This window comes from Megascapheus bottae, chromosome 8 (assembly GCF_031878675.1).
Source record: "Megascapheus bottae isolate mThoBot1 chromosome 8, mThoBot2.hap1, whole genome shotgun sequence".
Classification (NCBI taxonomy): Eukaryota; Metazoa; Chordata; class Mammalia; order Rodentia; family Geomyidae; genus Megascapheus; species Megascapheus bottae.
The window spans coordinates 17337208-17356331 of record NC_143516.1 but is presented as its reverse complement, the minus strand read 5'-3'; the positions used below and the strand labels follow the sequence as shown (position 1 = coordinate 17356331).

The window sequence follows — 19124 nt, the reverse complement described above, 5'->3', positions numbered from 1 at the left end:
GACCCATCACAATGTTAGCCCAAACAAACATTTCCCTTTAATAAGTTGCTCATGTCAGGCCTTTCATTATGAAATGTAGAGCTGCTCATGGTAAAATGACCAAAGCAATGACCATGTCAATTTCGTCATCCTTGTCAGACTTACTGAGTATTAGGATACATTCCATGTCCATTACTAGTCACCTTACAAGATGTTCTTTTGATTCTCCTGTGAAGTAAGAGGACTTGGGCCATCATCCCTAGTTTTCATATATTTTTTATTGTAATTAATAGAAGGGTTACATGATATTTGCCAGATAGATGGTACATTAATTCCCATACATTGATACCCTTTCACATGTCTTGGTCCCCATTTCCCTCATCGAGGACTTTTTAATACCTGGGGATGAGATTTGTGCAACTAAGAAAACTGCTGTGGTTAATCAGGAAATGTTAAATGTATGACCGTGAAATTACCTATCACTTTCTAAGTGTGTAACTTTCCAAATCATGATGCAAACAGAAAAGTATATTCTTATAAGTTGGTTTAAAGCGTTTCCCTAGAGAAAGTTAGTCTTTGGAAAGCTGATGTATGTGTGTGTGTGTGTGTGTGTGTGTGTGTGTGTGTGTGTGTGTGTGTGTGTGTGTGCTTGTGTGAGACAGAAGAAAGTGGGGGGAGAGAAAGAGGAGTAGAGGAAGAGAGAGGGAAAGAGGGAAAGAGAGAGTTCTCTAAGAACTATGACCAAGAAGATAAGAGGATAAGCCTGAAAACTATACTTTTTGGGTGCTGCTCAAGGTAGCATGATTTTCATCCCAGACTACTTTGTGGGAGTACAATGTTTGGTGAGTATGAATGTGAACCAAAGTTAGCAACTTAGGCTCAAAGCAGCATCAGTTTGACACTGGTTTGGCAAAGCAAGGTAGGGGCAGCTCTTATCATTAAGGGGTAGTATTTCTTGATTGGTGAGTGGAGAATTATCTGGTAGAAGTTAGAAGGTAAGCTGAGTGGAGTGGCTCATGCTCACAATTCTAGCATGCAGGAGCCAGGAAGATCAAGTATTCAATGATAACCTCAACAGTGTATCAAGACTGTATCAAAACCAATAAGCAAACAGGAACAAAGACAGTAGAAATTCTCCTTGATAGACTTTTGGAGGGTACAACACATAACTGATATGAGTCCCTAGTAAGGGTGCTGCTCTATGTGGAATTTTTTTTTAAATATAAAGCATTTAAAACTTATTTCATTTCATATGATGTGATTTTTTTTTTACCAAGATTACTCATACTCTTTAGGTATAAGTGTAGAACTTAGAAAGACTTTTGGAATGAAGTCAGAGATCACTTTGTAGTGGAAACTTTCAAATAAAATTGGGGAAAATGATAGAGAATAGTCAAGGCACACAAAGAGACTGGAGAGCTGGGCTCACCATTATGACAGACACTCCACAATTGGGCCAAAAGCCCAAACTATATGTTTCTCTTTACATCCATTTAAGTTATATAGCCCTATATCCATCCATCCATATATCCATATATTATACCTATACACACACATATATATATACTTATATATAGTCATATATACTTATATAAACCCAAATATATATATATATACTCAATATTTAGAATGAGAAAAAGCATTCATTACTTTTAGTGGTTGATCGTGCTAATAGATTTGGATATAATAGATTAGAATATATTTTATTAAAACTAAGTTAGAGGGTAGAACTATATAATTATATGTACATATGTATAATTCAACTTTTTAAATCATCAAATTGAAGGATGAATGAATATAACATATAGTAACATGTCTGAAATCGGGTAATTCTTCAATCAACCCATCTTTCAAGTAGCCAGGATTATAGATAGGGACCACCACATTCAGGCTCTTGAAAGAAATACCTTAAACCATTTTATACAGATGTATCTACATTTAAATATTTACCATTTTACAACCTGTATTTCATTTAACATTTAAGCTATAAATTGTCATTTCCCACAAAACACTATTCTGAAGCAGCTATTTCAGAATACGGGATACTTACAGGCCACAAAGAAAGGCAGAGACTGAAGGCTGGCAGGAGCGACAGGGCTGAAGAGCTGTTAATAGAAGCATTCTTTCTTGCTACTCTGGAATCACTGAGGTGTCATTTGAAGAGACAGCTCTTCGAATAAAATAAATTTGGATATGTTTTATTACCAAACGTAATTTTAAAGATTACTTGACATTGTTTTGCAATCTCATTCTCTATTTTACCAAAATAGTTTTAGTGTCATTGATTCTACAGTAATCTACAACTCTTATTCTAATCATCTTTCGCCTATGTTTTTGTATTGACTGAAGTGTGATGGAACAATGACCCTGCTAGTTAAAATTATTATTATTTTTTGCTAATACTGGAGTTTAAGCTCAGGACTTCCAGTTTGCTAGATGCTTTCCTCTGATGCTGAGTCATGACTGATTTACTGCACAGTTTCTTTTTGTGCTATCGTCTTGCTTGCCACCCCAGAATACACGGGGATTGCCATTTTCCTATGTATGCTTCCTCTTTATTAGAAGGGCAAGCATGTGTCACCTGCGTCTTTCCATTAGTGGGGCTAGTCTGCAACTGCATTTCTCCCTAGTTTAGCTTCCAGAGAAAGTAGGATTACAGGGGTGAGTCACCAAGCCCAGCTTAATTACATCACTTTTTAATCAAGTGTACTAATTTCATGAAGAAATTTCATTTCCATACATGCATATAATATGCTTTGATTAAATGTAACCTATTACTTTCCATTTTTTGCTTTTCTCTGCTATTAGAACAATTTTTAACAGGTTTCATTATCGTATTTTTATATAAGCATTGATATTCTTACAACCCTGACATTAATCATTTTTATCTTTCTTCTTTTTATTCTTAGCCTTGCAGGAGTTCTAGAGGCTTATTGATTTTTACTAATTTCTTCAAACAAGCAATTTTGATTTAGTCACTTTTCTCCACTGTTTCCTATTTTTATCAGTTCCATTGATTGCTGCTACGATTCTCATTATTTTTTTTTTCTGCTGATTTTAGGTATTACTTTCTTTCTTGTTTTCTAAGGGGTGGGTTTAATGATTTTTAGAGCATGCTACCCCTCCCCCTTAAGATATGTTGTCTAATACTATAAATCTTCTTCTAAGCTGTTCTCTAGTGGTGTTTTTATCTATGCCAAAATAGAACTAGAAATCCTATTACTTAAAAATGTTTCATTTAATCTCCAAGTATTTTGGGACTTTTCCAGCTATCTTTCTGTTACTTATTTGTAGTTCAGTTTCAGTGTGGATTGAAAACAGAAATTGTATGACTTAGTATTTTTAAGAATTTGTAAAGTTTTATTTTATGGATCAGAACATGGTCTTTCTTGTAGATCATTCTGTGTAAGCATAAAAACAGCACAATATCTGAGTGAAGCAGTTGATAAATGATAATTATTATACTGATGGATGAGTTTAAATTCAACTATGATTTTACAAATGCTTAATATGTCCAGTTCTGATACAGGATTGTTAAAATCTTCAACTACCTTAATTAATATCTCCTCAAAATTTCAACAGTTGGTCCATGTTGTTTAAAAATGTATTGTATGGGGGCTGGGAATTTGGCCTAGTGGTTAAAGTGCTTGCCTAGCATGCACAAAGACCCGGGTTCAATTCCTTGGTACCACATACATAGAAAAAAAAGCTGGAAGTGGTGCTGAGGCTCAAGTGGTAGAGCTCTATCCTTGAGAAAGTCCAAGGACATTGCTCAGGCCCCGAGCTCAAGCCCAGGACTGGCAAAAAAAAAATGTGTTGCATGGCACATTAACATTAAATATTGCTATGTTTTTTCTTTGAGAACCCCATGAAAAACTTCCAGTCAGAACTATCCCAGCCAAGTAGCTCTCAAATTCCTGATCTTTACCACTTAGAGATAATAAAATGCTTATATTTTTATTAAGCCACTAGGTCAGGGGATAATATATTATTCAGATAACCAAAATACTGCATTATAGAGTGTATAGAACACAAGACAGCATTCAGTTCTACTGAAGAGATTAAGAATGGGGGCCAGGAGTGTGTCCTAGTGGTAGAGTGCTTGCCTAAAGTTCATGAAGGCCTGGGTTAGATTCCTTGTACATATGTAAACAAAAAAGTCAGAAATGGTAGTGTGGCTCAAGTGGTAGAGTGCTAACTTTGAGAAAGCTTAAGGACGGTATTCAGGCCCTAAGATCAAGCTCGAGAAGTGGCAAAAATAATTCTCAAAATTTTGATGAAAATGTAGTTTGGTGTGTTTCATGTCACAAGAATATATGTCATTTTCATAATTCTATGATTAAATATTTTAGATTCTTCTTTTTTCCAATTATTGAACTTCTTAATTTCTTTCTTTTTTTTGTCAGCTCAAGGCTGCCACTCTACCCCTTGCTCTGGGCATTGTCCCTGAGCTCTTCAGCTCAAGACTACCAACCTACCCCCTTAAACCATATTGCCACTTCCATTTTTCTGGTGATTAAAATTGGAGATAAGGGTCTCACAAATTATTTTAAGTGCTCGGGCTGACTTTGAACGGTGATCCTCAGATCTCAGCCTCCTGAGTAGCTAGGATTACAGGCATGAGCCACCTCATTTGACTGATTTCTTATTTTATTTTTCTTCTTATTTCTCCTATATTTTTATTTCCTATCATACCTCTTTTTCAGTTTTTTTTTTTTGCCAGTCCTGGGCCTTAAACTCAGGGCCTGGGCTGTCCTAAGATTTCTCTCAAGGTTAGAGCTCTACCACTTGAGCCACCGAACCATTTTGGGATTGCTAGGCAAGCACTCTACCACTAGGCTAACCTCCTGGCCCTCTTTTTGTGTTTTAATTTTGGAATAACCAAGTTATTTCAATAAGAAAAACTATTAAGGGCTGAGAGCATGGCCTAGTAGTAGAGTGCTTAACTAGCTTGCACAAAGCCTTGGGTTCAATTCCTTGATACCACAAACACAGAAAAAGCCAGAAGTGGTACTGTGGCTCAAGTGGTAGAATGCTAGCCTTAAGAAAGCCCAAGAGAGTGCCCAGCCCCTGAGTTCAAGCCCTGGGACCTGCCAAAAAAAAAAAAAAGAATTAAAAAAAGAACAGCAAAGTTCTACTGATTGCTGCTACAATGTAAGCTAATTTGAGAGGAAAAAATAAATAGAAAAAAGAGAATATATTGAGAATCATATGATTTGTATCAAATCCTGACTGCCTTGTTAATGACTGGACAATTGTATCCCCATGTGCCTCAGTTTCCCCTGTTAATTGGAAAAACTGTATTGTGGGCATTAGGTGATAAGAAGATAGGAGGCAGATGAATGGGATGACACTGATGAAGATGCATTGTACCTGTAAACCGACATGCTTAATTGAAAGCCTTTCATACAACAACTTCAAGGTAATTAGAAAATAGATAAAAATAAGCACTGTTTTACTACCGTTAACTATTATGTATAAGTGTCCTAGGACAGTTAAACTTTTGAATTTTGAGAACTAAAGCTAAAACTTACACAACTCTAAATGTTTCTTCTTATATATATATAATTAATGATGTGCCTGTTCTTACTGTTGCATTAATGTCTTTGAGAGTCACAATAGCATATGTGTTAAATATAGGAGAAAGTTAATTAGAAATGACTGCTTTCATATAAAAGTTGCCTTGTAGGCTGAGACAAACAGCTTCAGAGGAAAACATGCAGCTCAGTGGTTGGATTAGCAAATGTAGCAATTGAGCATTTCAATTCATACCTGACAGACTTCAAAGATTGTCTATGCAAATTGATCTCTCAGCCACAAGAGTAATTAACATGAGTCTGTTGCCAAGATCTCTTCTTCTATCCATTCTTCTTCATAATTATTTTAGTAGCTAAACAATTGTCTGAAACTACTTAATCCACTCAGTGCAGATATAAAATTACCTTGGTGTTGCATGTAAAATAAGATGTTTACTTCTTCAAAATTAACTCTGTTGACTTGATATGCTCCAATTGGCTCAGCGGGTGGAGATGTAAGAAAACTAGATTCAGGCAAGTCTTTCTCTTTTCATACTTGCTTGAACTAATCATTTTTAATCTTCTTGGCATCACACATTTGTTCTTGGATTTACTATTACTATTTCTTCTTGGCTCATTAGTAATGAATAAAGTGTGTGTGTGTGTATGTGTGTGTGTGTGTGTGTATGTGTGCATGCACATACAAATGCATGCTCACAATGTGCATGCACATACAAGTGCATGCTCACAATGTGCATATATGAATAATCCTTAGTTGGAATTGAGAGAAAGCCGTCAATCCATCATCAAGGCTGTAAAGCATTGGTGGATTTCTGTAGTTAGAGAAAGCCACACAAACTCTTAGCAGTTATATATGACAGGACAATTAACAACCACATGCAGTGTGACAGACTTATGAAGGCTCCTTGTGAGTTTACAAGGTCTGATTCAAAGGACATTTACACAATGTTGCCCATTTAACACTTGAATGGGCATTTCTGTGACAAGGATTTGCTTCTTGTTCAACAACAAGATTGCTACATCTTGCAGATAACATTTGTCTATTTAAAAATCTAATAAAATACCAAATTCAATTCAATGTTGAAATTCAATTTATTATATAAATTATATTATATTATATTATATAAGGTAATATAACAATATAATATATTGTATATTATAATATATTAAATTATATATTTTATAAATATAGCCACATCCTAAAACAGGTGTTCAATCCTCAGATGGAAATGATATAATGTTAGATTATTTAAACATCCTAGTTTTCTATTTTGCTTTTATTATTCATGGATATTTAGGTCATTTTACAATTTCCCCTGATTTCATCGGATGCCTCTGTCTCTTTGTACATATATTAGAAACTTTTCTCTACAATACACTGCCATATTGGTGGATGTGTTCTATTAATTTCGATAGCTACGATGAAAGTGTTTTCAAAATGGTTTCACACATAGGCACATGTTGGGCTTGCTTCCTCATCCCAACATCCACGTGCTGAAGCTGAAGGTGGGATTAGTGCCCATCCAAGAGGGGAAAGCAACATTAGAGTTCACTTTCTGTATATGAAGGTAGCCTTGCCAGCCATGAGGGCTCTCACATTTGGCACAGACTTGGAAGCACGGAAGTAAATGTGAGAGAGAAATGGTTGTTGTTGAAACCTCAGTCTATAGTTCTTTCTCATGGCAGCCTGTGTTGAATTCTGTAGGTACTGTGTACATTTTTGCAGGTACTCACCATATCTGATGCTTACATATAATCACACAAGAAATAATATTTTAGTATTTTATATTCTGTAATTGGACGAATTCTCTTAGTTTTTCTTGCTTGTCCTAAAATGGGTTTATTTTCATAGCATCTCTCAATAAGTGATTTGCTGTATATAGTATTCCTAGAAGTACATTTCCTTCAGAATTTGGAATACATCATTCCATTCCATCATGGTATGTGAGATTTCTGCTGGGAATTCTGCTGGTAAATCTTATGGCACATCAATTAGATGTGCCTTGGAGCTGTGATTTTTTTATGGTTCTGTCTTTGTGCTTTTGACAAGTGGAGGATTGTGTCTACTCATGATTATTTGTGGTGCATGGAGTTTCTTAAATCTGGTTGGCCAGATCTTTTGCCAGAGCATGGAAATTTTGGCTATGAGAATTACTTTTTGATAACCTTTTCAGCTTTTTTAACCTTTATGCTGTATAAATATTGGATGCTTTCTACATTCTTAATTTTCCATTTGCTTCTATTTTTTTTCTGGTTTAGGTATATTTTAAAACCTTTTTTGATTTAACATGCTGTGGAGGTCCTCAACTGTATTTTAAAACTTAAAAAAAAAACCTTGAGTTCTTCATTTCCAAGATTTGGTTGACTTCCTTTCAAGAATTTCTCACTCACATCAGAAACCATTTTCCTACTTTCAGTGAATTGACCTTTCTGCATTTACATCTTTCAGAACTTTTTTGAACTGGCTCAGCATCATTCTTTTGCATTCTTGGTCAGACATTTCATCAATATCTTTTATGACAGGGTCTGTTCCTAAACCTCACAGGCACACTGTGACATTGAATTCTTTCGAAGTCTTAATATAGTTATTTTGAATTTTTCTTGACCTTGTATACTTCTGCCTTTTTAATCCCTATGTTGAGATTTGTACTTCTGATAGACTAGCTTTCCACCACTTTAACCATTTTTATAAGGTGGTTTTCCTGATGAATTACTTTCCCAATAACATGCTTCTTTGAGCATCAGTTTTATTATCTATACTGGCTTCAGTTCTGTTTTGTGGCAGTGTAGTCTTCTTATAGCTGCCTTAGTTGCTTTAACAGGTTTGGGCATAGAATGTATATAGTAGGTTGAAGATTCCAGGCTTCAGGGGTCACCTTCTAGTGATAACATAGTAGGGGTTGTCATGTCCATAGTAGTGTGGCCATTCCAGGACTGAGAGTGGTGACATCAGAAGAATGGAGCCTGGTCAATATTCAGATGGTACATTGGCAGGAACATGGGAGGAGGGCTTGGGCTAAGCAGAGATACAGGCTGTGGGAGGACTGCCTTTAGCAGCCAGGTGAGAGTGATGATATGGAGCTGAGAATTCAGACTTTCAGGCCCAGGGACAGGTAGCTTAATGCTGACCCTTATTTTGCCTTGTTCAAAAAGCTCTGGTTCTGAGGAATGAAGGGAGGTAATTTGAATTCCTTCTTCAAAGCATAGCTGTGATGTAGTACTGCCTCTGCAGAACTCTTCTCTCACTGAAGGTTATCGAGATTTGTAGTGACAAGAACCCACCAAGATTCTTGGATTCATCCTTTCTCCCTTAAGGAGGAGTCAGGAGGCTCCTACAACTTTTCTTTTTCAATTCAAAATTACCAATATTGTCGAAATTTAAATGTAACAAATATCTGTAACAACATGTATTTTCAACTTGAAAATGTCCAAGTGTTCCTAAAAAGTGATAGTTGTTTTTAAGTTACCTTTAGAAACTTTTTTCCCAATTATTATGGTTTTTATTTATTTATTTACTTATTTATTTATTTATATTTATTAATTTTTTTCCAGTCCTGGACTTGAGCTCAGGGATGAGCACTATTTTTGGACATTCTCAAGGCTAAAGGACTACCTTCTGAGCCTCAGCACCATTTCTAGCTTTTTTCTACATATGTGGTACCAAGGAATCGATCCCGGGTCTTCATGCATGCTAGGCAAGCACTCTACCAACAGGCCAAACTCCTGGCCCCCAACTATATTTTAAAATCATCAATGTTATGAGAGGAAAGGTTATTTTAACTGTATCATCTCACATAACATTATATATGAATAGAGGATATTAGTATATGAAAATAAACCATGTAGGAAACAAGTATTGTAGAGATCTATTTGATGATTTATATTATAGCTATGGTGCTATTTTATTTTCTAGTTTCTGGTCACTCACTACATTTTTACAGTCACAACTTTTTAAAAGTATTTAAAAGTTACCTATTTTAATAAATGTCCAAAACATACCTGTGGGACTGCTGATGGCTTATGCCTATCGTTCTAGAGACCCAGATAGAGAAGTCTTTGAGGAGACTCTGTCTCCAAAATAACTAAGAAGCTGTAGAAATGGGACTCAAATGGTAGTGCTCAGATCCCTAGTTCATAGCCTAGCACCACCAAAAAGAACAATACAAATACAAAAGTGAAACAGGCAGAGTGAAACACACAGAGCTGAAAGAAAAGCAAAGAGAGCATATGGTCCCTGAATCATTTGAGTTGTTAACATTATACTACATTGCTATCAATCTTTTTGATCACTGATTTATTTACCTAGAGAGAAGAGGATGTGTTTGCTTTTTTTCTGAGAATAAAAAAGGACCGCTGCAATACATGATTATAAATAAAGAAGTAAGGAAAGTTTGGTGTAAATTCCCTTGAGGTGCAGAATGATTTATGCAAAATTTTTGGTTTTTTTTTAAGAATTGTTTAATCTTGACTGGATTCATAATTCAAATTCTTTCTTGCTGAAAGCATCTCTGCTATCTTATTCAGATTTCAGAAATATGTGTAATGTTTATTTGGGAACAAGTTTTAATGTATTATGTAAATTATTTTTAACATATACTCAAAGAAGAGCACTATGTTTATCTATTGGCCTGATCCTGGTTTTACATGCCTAATTCTCCTAAGTGAAGGGAAACAACACAGGCTAAGTGATTGTTCATGAAGAAAGACCCAGCAAAAATGCAAGATGAAAAGTAATTGATCATAAAGCCATATTGCAATGTGGATTATGGTAAAAGGAAGAATGAATTATGTATACTATACTATTGTTACATAATTAGTACAGTAGTTAGGAGACATTAGTATTATAATATACATTCAATAAAAAAGAATTAATTAGCCTGGTGCTGGTAGATCATGCCTGCAATCATAGCTACTCAGTAAGCTGAGACTTGAGAATCATGGTTCAAAGCCAGCCCAGGTATGAAAGTCTACAAGATTAGTCTCCAGTCAACCATCAGGAAGCTAGAAATGGAGCTGTGATTCATAATGGTAGAATGCTAGCCTTGAGCAGAAAAGCTCAGTGACAGCACCCAAGTTCTGTGTTCAAGTGCCATGACTGACCTAAAGCAAACAAACAAGGCACATACATTTATTGAAAGCATTTTGCTTTCAATATTATTCTAAGAATTTGGAGATATGCCATCCTATAACATACAGACTAGAGAGGCTAAGGTATTTAATACAGAAATCTGCCCATATTATGAATTACTATTTGATCAATGCTTATAGAAATATGTCTAAGTACTGGGAACTGGGACATAATTCACACTCTGGACATATTGAGGATATTAAATGGGAGAAACTGCACACAGGTGTTTCAATGTTTCATCTAGTCAGCACGGCTCTGGAGCAGCAGGAAGGATTCCTTCTTTGATGACCCATAAACAGCTTAAACCAATTATATATCTATGTAAAAATAATATATTATTTATAAAATAATATATATTAATATACCTATTATTTATGTCCTGATGTGTGGCATTGAAAAACCTAGCTAAAATTTTTTGACTAATAGTTGAAAGTAAGGGAGGCATTCAAAATCAGAAGTGAAATACCAAACCCTGGTGTTACTGAAATAATTTTTATTAGCCTATATGAGGGGGATTTCACTATATTTTCTTGCATATGTATATACAGTTTACCCCAACCACACTCTCACTTTCTCCATCTGCCTCAATGGTCCTCCTTCTGCCTTGAATTTTTTAAATGGTCTTATTGTTTTATTTTCCTGTAAGCACATAAAGTATTGAATCATTTTCACCCTCATCCACTCCTCTTTTTTTGTCTTTCATTCTCTATGGACATTTGACTCATATTGTAACCTGATTTAGCATTTAATTTTTTTCTTTTGTACTTTTATTTATTGTACAGGTGTTCACCATGATGAATCACATGTGCTTGTATTATAATTTAAGTAGATGACCTGAATCTATGTATTTCTCTTCCCATCCCTCCCATACCTGCTATTGTTCACTAACTTTCACTGACTTTCCTTATACTGTTGTTGCATAAAACATCGTATATTTCTACAGTATTCCCTTTCTATCACTGTCCACACTAATGTTTGGAAAATTGATTTTGTAATGACACAAAGTGTGTTCACTCCTAATACTTAAAGGCAAATTTCTCTAAGGCATGTACATGTGGTAAGCTTGCCTTAACTGTTGCAATTCTAAAGGAAAATACTATATGCTAACATAGTATTTGTGGGGGGAGGCAGGTTTGAACTCCGTGCCTGGGCACTGTCCCTGAGTTTCTCTGGCTCAAGGCTAGCACTCTACCACTTGAACCACATCACCTCTTCTAGCCTTTTCAGAGTATTTTATTGGAGATAAGTGCTCAGAGACTTTCCTGGCCAGGATGGTTTCAAAGAGCAATCCTCAGGTCTCAGCCTTTTCAGTAGTTAGGATTGCAGGTATGAACTACCTGGGCCTGGGCTGACATAGTGTTTTTTTCTAGAAGATACTCTAAAATTTGAAGGATTTTATTATGAAAAGTATTTAAAGAATAGTGTCACTATCTTACAGTTTTTATCCTAGGATACATTTTATTTTTAAATTTAGATTCACTACGTGAGAATAACAAGAAGTCATTGATTTTTTTCATATTTTTATTGTAATTAATAGAAGGGATACATTATATTCACCAGATAGAAGGTACATTACTTCACAAACATTGATACCCTTTCTCATGTCTTGGTCCCCATTTCCCTCCCTCCACCCCCATCCCTCATCTTGTTTTCCCCCTTACCAATCCTATTTCAAATACCAAATAAGCATATATATATATATATATATATACAATATATCAGATAACAAAGTGAAATACTGTAACAATATGAGATAACCAAGGGACAGCAAAAGAGATGAGAGATAACATAGTAAATTAAGGACAACAATCACTCATTATATGGCTTTTGTTTCTAAACCTTGGAGGTTTAGTGTCATTAGTGTCATTTAGTGTCATTCTATATGGCCTTATGTACCTAGGTTTTGTTTTATTGTAACTCTCTGCTAGGAGAGCCCAAGGTTTCTACTGATTATGACAAATGAGAGAAACCATTGAGCCTATGTTCCTTTGAGTCTGGCTTACTTCACTTAATACGATTTTTTCTAAGTCTTTCCATTTCCTTACAAATGGAGCCATGCCAGCAGCATAGAATTCCTTTGTATATAAATACCACATCTTATTGATCACTCATCAACTGAGAGGCATCTGGGTTGGTTCCATATCTTTGCTATGGTAAATAGTACTGCAGTGAACATCATTGTGCTAGTGGCTTTAGTATGTCCTTGTTTCTGGACAATTGGGTAAATGCCAAGTCCTGGAATTGTTGAGTCATAGGGGAGCTCTGTGTTTAGTCTTTTGAGGAACTGCTATACTTCATTCCATAGTGGCTGAACGAGTTTGCACTCCCCCCAACAGTGTAGTAGTGATCCCACCTGGCCACATCCCCTCCAGCATCTGTTATTATTAGATTTCTCGATCATGGCCATTCTAACTGGAGTAAGGTGGAATCTTAGAGTTGTTTTGATTTGCATTTCTTTTATGACAAGAGATGGTCGAGCATTTCTTCATGTGTCTATAGGCTATTCTCATTTCTTCTTCAGAGAAGACTCTCTTTAAGTCTTTGGCCCATATTTTAATGGGATGGTTGTTTCTTTGAAGATTAGTTTTGGACTGATTCAATTTTTTGAACTGTTGATATATTTTAGATATGAGGCTTTTGTCCGTTGTATGGTTGGTGAAGATCTTCTCCCACTCTGTAGGCTTTCTAGTTAATTTGCTGTCTATGTCATTTGCCATACAGAAGTTCTGCAGTTTAATACAGTCCCACCTATCCAGCCTTTCTCTGATTTGTTGTGATTCTTGGTCCTTATTAAGAAAGTTTGGACGTACGCCAAGGAGACCTAGTGTATCTCCTATTCTTTCTTGTAAAGTTTTCAGTGTATCTACTTTTACCTTGAGTTCTTTGATCCATTTGGAGTTAATCCTGGTGCTTAATGAAGTCGTTGATCTTTACACAGCAATTTTTCAAAGGACACTATCATTTCATCCCACCACTTTGTGGAATAACCTTGATGAATGTAATGGTCTCTGTCAAACATTTTCCTACAATCTGGAGCCACTACTGAAAATAACTTCACATTGAAGTTTGTAAAAGTAAAATAGCAAATTCTTGTTTTATTTTTCCACGCTTGTCTAGGAAATAATGTGATCAATATGTACAGCAATATATGACCTTGACTCCTGACCTTGAGCTTATTTGGCTTGTCCATTGCCACTTGAACCATACCTCCAGTCAGCTTTTTGCTAGAGTCCCAAATACTCTTCTACATGGGATGGGTTGGAACGATAATCACAACCTCCTGAATAAATAATATTACAAACACAAATCACTGTATCTGGATAAATACTTTTGTAAAATCAAGTTTAATTCAGCTTACAACAATATGTCTTGAAGGTCAAATACCAATCTTTACCCAGATTTAAAATAATGTTTTAATATCATCAATTCATTCATTCATATATTGAATTTAGCAAATATGATGAAGATCTAGATAAACATAATTATTGGACCATCAAGTTTAAACTGTGGCAAATAAGGCAGACCAGTAAATAAGAAATGACAATAAGTACCAGTGCTCTGACGGGCATTAACTTTGATCTATGTGCTTGTGTGTGCACATATGCAAGTATGTCTGTGTGAAAACCACTCCACTCCCCAGAAGAAAGATGGTATTACTAACTTCATAAAAATAGGAGACTAAATAAAATGAACTCGAGGGTATGGAAAAATGAGGTTTATCTTGTGATTGTTGTTCTTAATGTACTATGTTATATCTCAGGAAGAGCATGAAATGGGTGATATTATAGTAGATTTTGATTCCCAAACTACAGCATCTAACAGGAATAGGTCATTATTTATGTGAAGTTATGAGGGAAAGTAGAAAAAAATTAAAACCTATACTTTCACTCAACATTTGTCTAAAAAGATTTACTAAGAGTCTTCTGTTAGACAGATACCATGGAAATCATGGATTTAAAGTCTAGCAGAACTGACAGATATGAAAAAAATCAAACATTTCAATAATAATGACTAACAGTTTATGGTAAACAAGTACATACTGGATGTGAGAGATGACTAAGTGCTTCACATGGGTGTGCTGAATTAATCTTCATGAGAGATATAGAAGATGGGTACTGTCCTTAACACGCTGTTCTAGAAATGCAAATAGATTAGAGAAAAATGTTACAGGACTATATACCAGGCTATTCAGCTAGTTTAGTGACTGCTATGATTGAATCAAGTGCAGGGCTTTCTCTTCCTCTGTGAATCTTCTAAATATTTTATTTTGAACCACATTCAGATTAGACAAAGATAGTGCAGACAGCACAGCTCCAATTTATGTGTGAGATCCCTATGTTCACTACCACGTATTTCCTGTGATACATTTCTCAAAAGTACACACTGGTATCTTGTTGTTAATTAAGCTCTAGACTTGGTTTGAACGTTACTTTTCTATTTTTATTTTGAAGGGATTTTCTTTCGTTTGAAGCTAATACATTTTTATTTAATTATTTTTACATGTTGCGATTCCTTCACTTCCCAACCAGGTGAAGTTCAATATTTCTTTTGAAATTTAAGACAGTCCTTTTTGAAAGAGACAATATGAGCTATACCACTGCTCAGGTGGTTCGGATCTTAGAACTGATTGGTATGCCCAAATGATCAATAAAATTTGGAACTCGTGGCGAAGCACCAGGTTCAGAGTTCTATCTCCAGAACCAAAGCACCCTGAAACAGAACTGATCAGCTCTTCCACAAATCTTTTATTAGTGCTTCTTTTAGCACCATTATATAAATACTGATGACAACTTCAAAGACCCACATCTAAAATCTTTAAAATGTCATTCCTCTAGCAAATTATTGTGGGATCACTTTTAAGGTAAGTCCAACTGCTTGCATCAACTGTTGACCACCTAGAGAAAGCATCTCCTGAGAAAATCGTTTACTGTAAGTAATATCAGTATGAATTTCAAATGAAACTATATATACTGAATCAATAGAAATACCAGGTTTACCATGGACAAAGCTGAGAAAGCTAATGATGCCAGATATTGAATTTTTATCTCACATTCCTTTAAACATGAAGTTTAGTTTTTTATTTTAATCTTTCAAGATTCAATCAAGGATATGATATTTTTCAAGTAACATTTGAACTCCTAAGGCAGCATGAAGAAAGCCCACTAAATATTGGAAGGATGACATAGGAAAGGATAGAAGGTGTGCATATCTGCAGTTTGTCTTCATTCTCAAGTAAAATAATCCAAGTGAAACGCAAAACACTATAATTCACTCTAATTTCTTAGTAATTCAAAAATGATTGGAACCAATCCTGAAAACTGAAAAATAATAGGAGTTAACAGTGGAGACAGCCTAGGAAAAATATAAAATCAAATAAGAACCTTGGTTGTCACTTTAAGAACTATCACTTCAGGTTACAGTTCTCAAAGCTGTTGAAGCATAAGGGCAGAGGGACAGCAGACACGTGGTCTTAGTGGAAAGGCAGCATTATGTACAAGGTGAACAGAATTCAAAGGGAGATTGTTGACAGGAGTATTTAAGATGGATGTCTGCCACATAGGACATAAGGAAAATGATGAAAGACTGAGCAAAGTGCTTGTCAATAGTTATGAAGGAGCCATAACCATCCGGTGCAAATGAGAGTAGTTGTCTAGAAGCTTCTTCATTTGCTTGTTTGATAAGTAGTTTTACTATATTTCAAAATGGGAAATTAAGAAAGACAAATAGGAACGTGGAAATGGTTTTGAGTTCCTTATTTGGCTTTTATTTCTTTCTTGATACAGCCATTATCAGGAGTCCAATAAGCAACTGAAATTAAATGATCCTAGAAGGTGACATCACTTGGGGATTCTTTGAATCATACCATGCATGTGGAAGCAAGTCCAATGAGGTTACAGAGGTGTCAGTAAATTAAGACCACAGGCCAACATGAAATCCTATCACTGAAAATTTAGTAAGTGAAAACTAATACCAAGGTAGAGTTTGTAGAAAGAAAGGGGGAAAGTTGTAATGAAGGATGACAGTTAAAAAATTACAAGGAAAATATATCACCAAAAAAATGTGTGCTTGTAACAGAATCTCAAACATAAATCCAAACATGAGAAAGGAAATAATCAGACAGCTTGAAGACAGAAACTTCTCCAAAGAAAATGAGTAAGAAAAAAAGATAAAATGGTATAAGAAAAAAATAATCCAGTAAGTGACGAATGAATCAAAAGTTACAGCCTATCATGATTAAAAAGCCAGAAAGGGAAGGAAGAAGGAAAACAGCAGAAGAAATAGGCATAATAATAACTAAAATGTTTCAAAATTCATTATAGATACCAAGTTATAGACATAGAAAATTCAGGAAAGCCCACTAAATATTGGAAGGATGACATAGGAAAGGATAGAAGGTGGGCATATCTACAGTTTGTCTTCATTCTCAAGTAAAATAATCCAAGTGAAACGCAAAACACTATAATTCACTCTAATTTCTTAGTAATTCAAAAATGATTGGAACCAATCCTGAATACTGAAAAATAATAGGAGTTAATAGTGGAGACAGCTTAGGAAAAATACAAAATCAAATAAGAAACAATGTAGAATATATATTGACAAGTCTCCCTCTAGGCACATCCTACTTAAATGGCAAAATACAAAAGGAAGAAAATTTTTTGAAAGAATTCCAATGTGGAAAATAGTCAAAAACCCCATGCAAGTTGCAGACCCAAGAGAAAAAAGTTATAGCAGGTTTCTCTTTGGAAACTAAGCAATCAAGAAAATGGCATTTTCAAGTTTTTAAACTGTGGAATTCTCATCTAGAAGTTTACAGCCAAAGAAATTATCTTTCAAAATGGAGAAGAAACAATGACTTTGTCAAACGAGCAAAAGCTGGCAGATTCAATCACAGCCAACCTGCTGCAGGAAATATTAAAATTCTTCAGAGAGAAGGAAAAAAATTCTATAATCAGTAATTTTTATGTATAATTCATCAAGGATATTTCTTACTCTTAATGGATCTAATTGCCATCAAGAGTAAGCACGTTAATGATGTCATATGAGATTGGAAAATGACACTCTATTAGAAGGTCTTTGCAATTCATATGACATGTATAGTGTCCTGTCATTACATTTATGTCAGTTGTAATGATACTTTGTAATCTTTAGTGTAAACATTAGAAAATTTAAGAAGAGGTGTATGTTATATGCCAGTAGATTATATAAAATAGAATCACAGAAAATGTTCAATTAAAAGAAAAGTTGGAAGAAACAAATGAAAATATTAAGAATTAGTTACAAATACACTCTATAATATCTAACAGTGATTATATTAAATATGAATCATCACAATGTACTAAAAGTCTCAGCTATATGTGATTTGGAAGATTCAAGTTTTCTTTTGGGTAACAAGGTTATTAAGGCAAGTAAAAAGAAAAGGACTAGAGAAAGATATACTATATCAATCTGAAACAATACTGGAGTGTCTAAATTAATTTTAGCCCAACTAGGTTTCAGTATATGAATAACTATCAGCAATCAAGAAGGGTATTGAAAAGCATAAAAGCTTCAGCTCTCCCAAAGACATAGACACAGTGATCCTTTATATATATGGATCTAACAGCTAAGTACTAAAATACATGGGCCCAAACCATATGAAAGTACAGGAGACAAACTGTTTGAGTCAGCATATAGAAACTATGGCAGAATACCAGAGCTGAATTCTTTTTGAGGAAGAGAAGTTTATGTTGCCACACACGTGGGAAGTTTCCATCCTTGGACCTCAGGCTGTTGTTTGGGGCACACAACAGTGTAGTACATCATGTTAGGAGCTTATAGCGAAGACAGCTGTCCACCTAACAGTGACAGAAATGGCACAGAGGAGAAGAAGGGGCCAAGCTTTCAAGAGTACAAGGATACTCTCCCAACTGTTAATACCCTTCCACTAGCCTCTCCCTTCTAAAGCCCCTCCAATTTTCAACTGCACAACAGACTGGCAGCAAATCCATTAATTTGTGGATCTTTGAAGGACGCTCTACCCAACTATAGAAACCATCCCTCTCTCCTATCAGTAACTGACAGATAACAGCAGACTGAAAATTAAGAAAACGTAGTTGACCCAGGCACCAAAATCAACCAATTGGATTTGAATGACATTAATAGAATCTTCCATCCAATAATAGCAGATTATTCATTTTTCTGAATTACGTGATACAGTCACAGAATAGAACATTTTCTAGGCATTAAAATATACCTTAGCAAATTTAAAAAGAGACAAATCAAATAGAGTGTACATGCAGTACCCAGTGAAATTAAACTAGAGCCTAATCACAGAGAGATAGATGGAAAAATCTGTGGTGCTTCACAGATTAAATAACACATTTCTACATGAAACATGGTCAAAAAAGAAGTTCTGAGAAAATTTAAAAATAATTTAAAGTAAATGAAAATGAAAATACAACTTGTTTACATTTGTTGAAATTTGGAGAAAGAAATCTATA

The 19124-nt window shown here is 35.1% G+C and overlaps 1 non-coding gene across 1 annotated transcript; it reads right to left on the bottom strand.

Moving 5' to 3' along the window:
* Window positions 1–15612: 15612 nt before the first annotated feature.
* LOC150059590 (small nucleolar RNA SNORA8) lies at window positions 15613–15711 on the bottom strand. Its single transcript, XR_016536501.1, has one exon. It is a non-coding gene; the product is annotated as a small nucleolar RNA SNORA8 (small nucleolar RNA).
* Between the last annotated feature and the right edge of the window lie 3413 nt (window positions 15712–19124).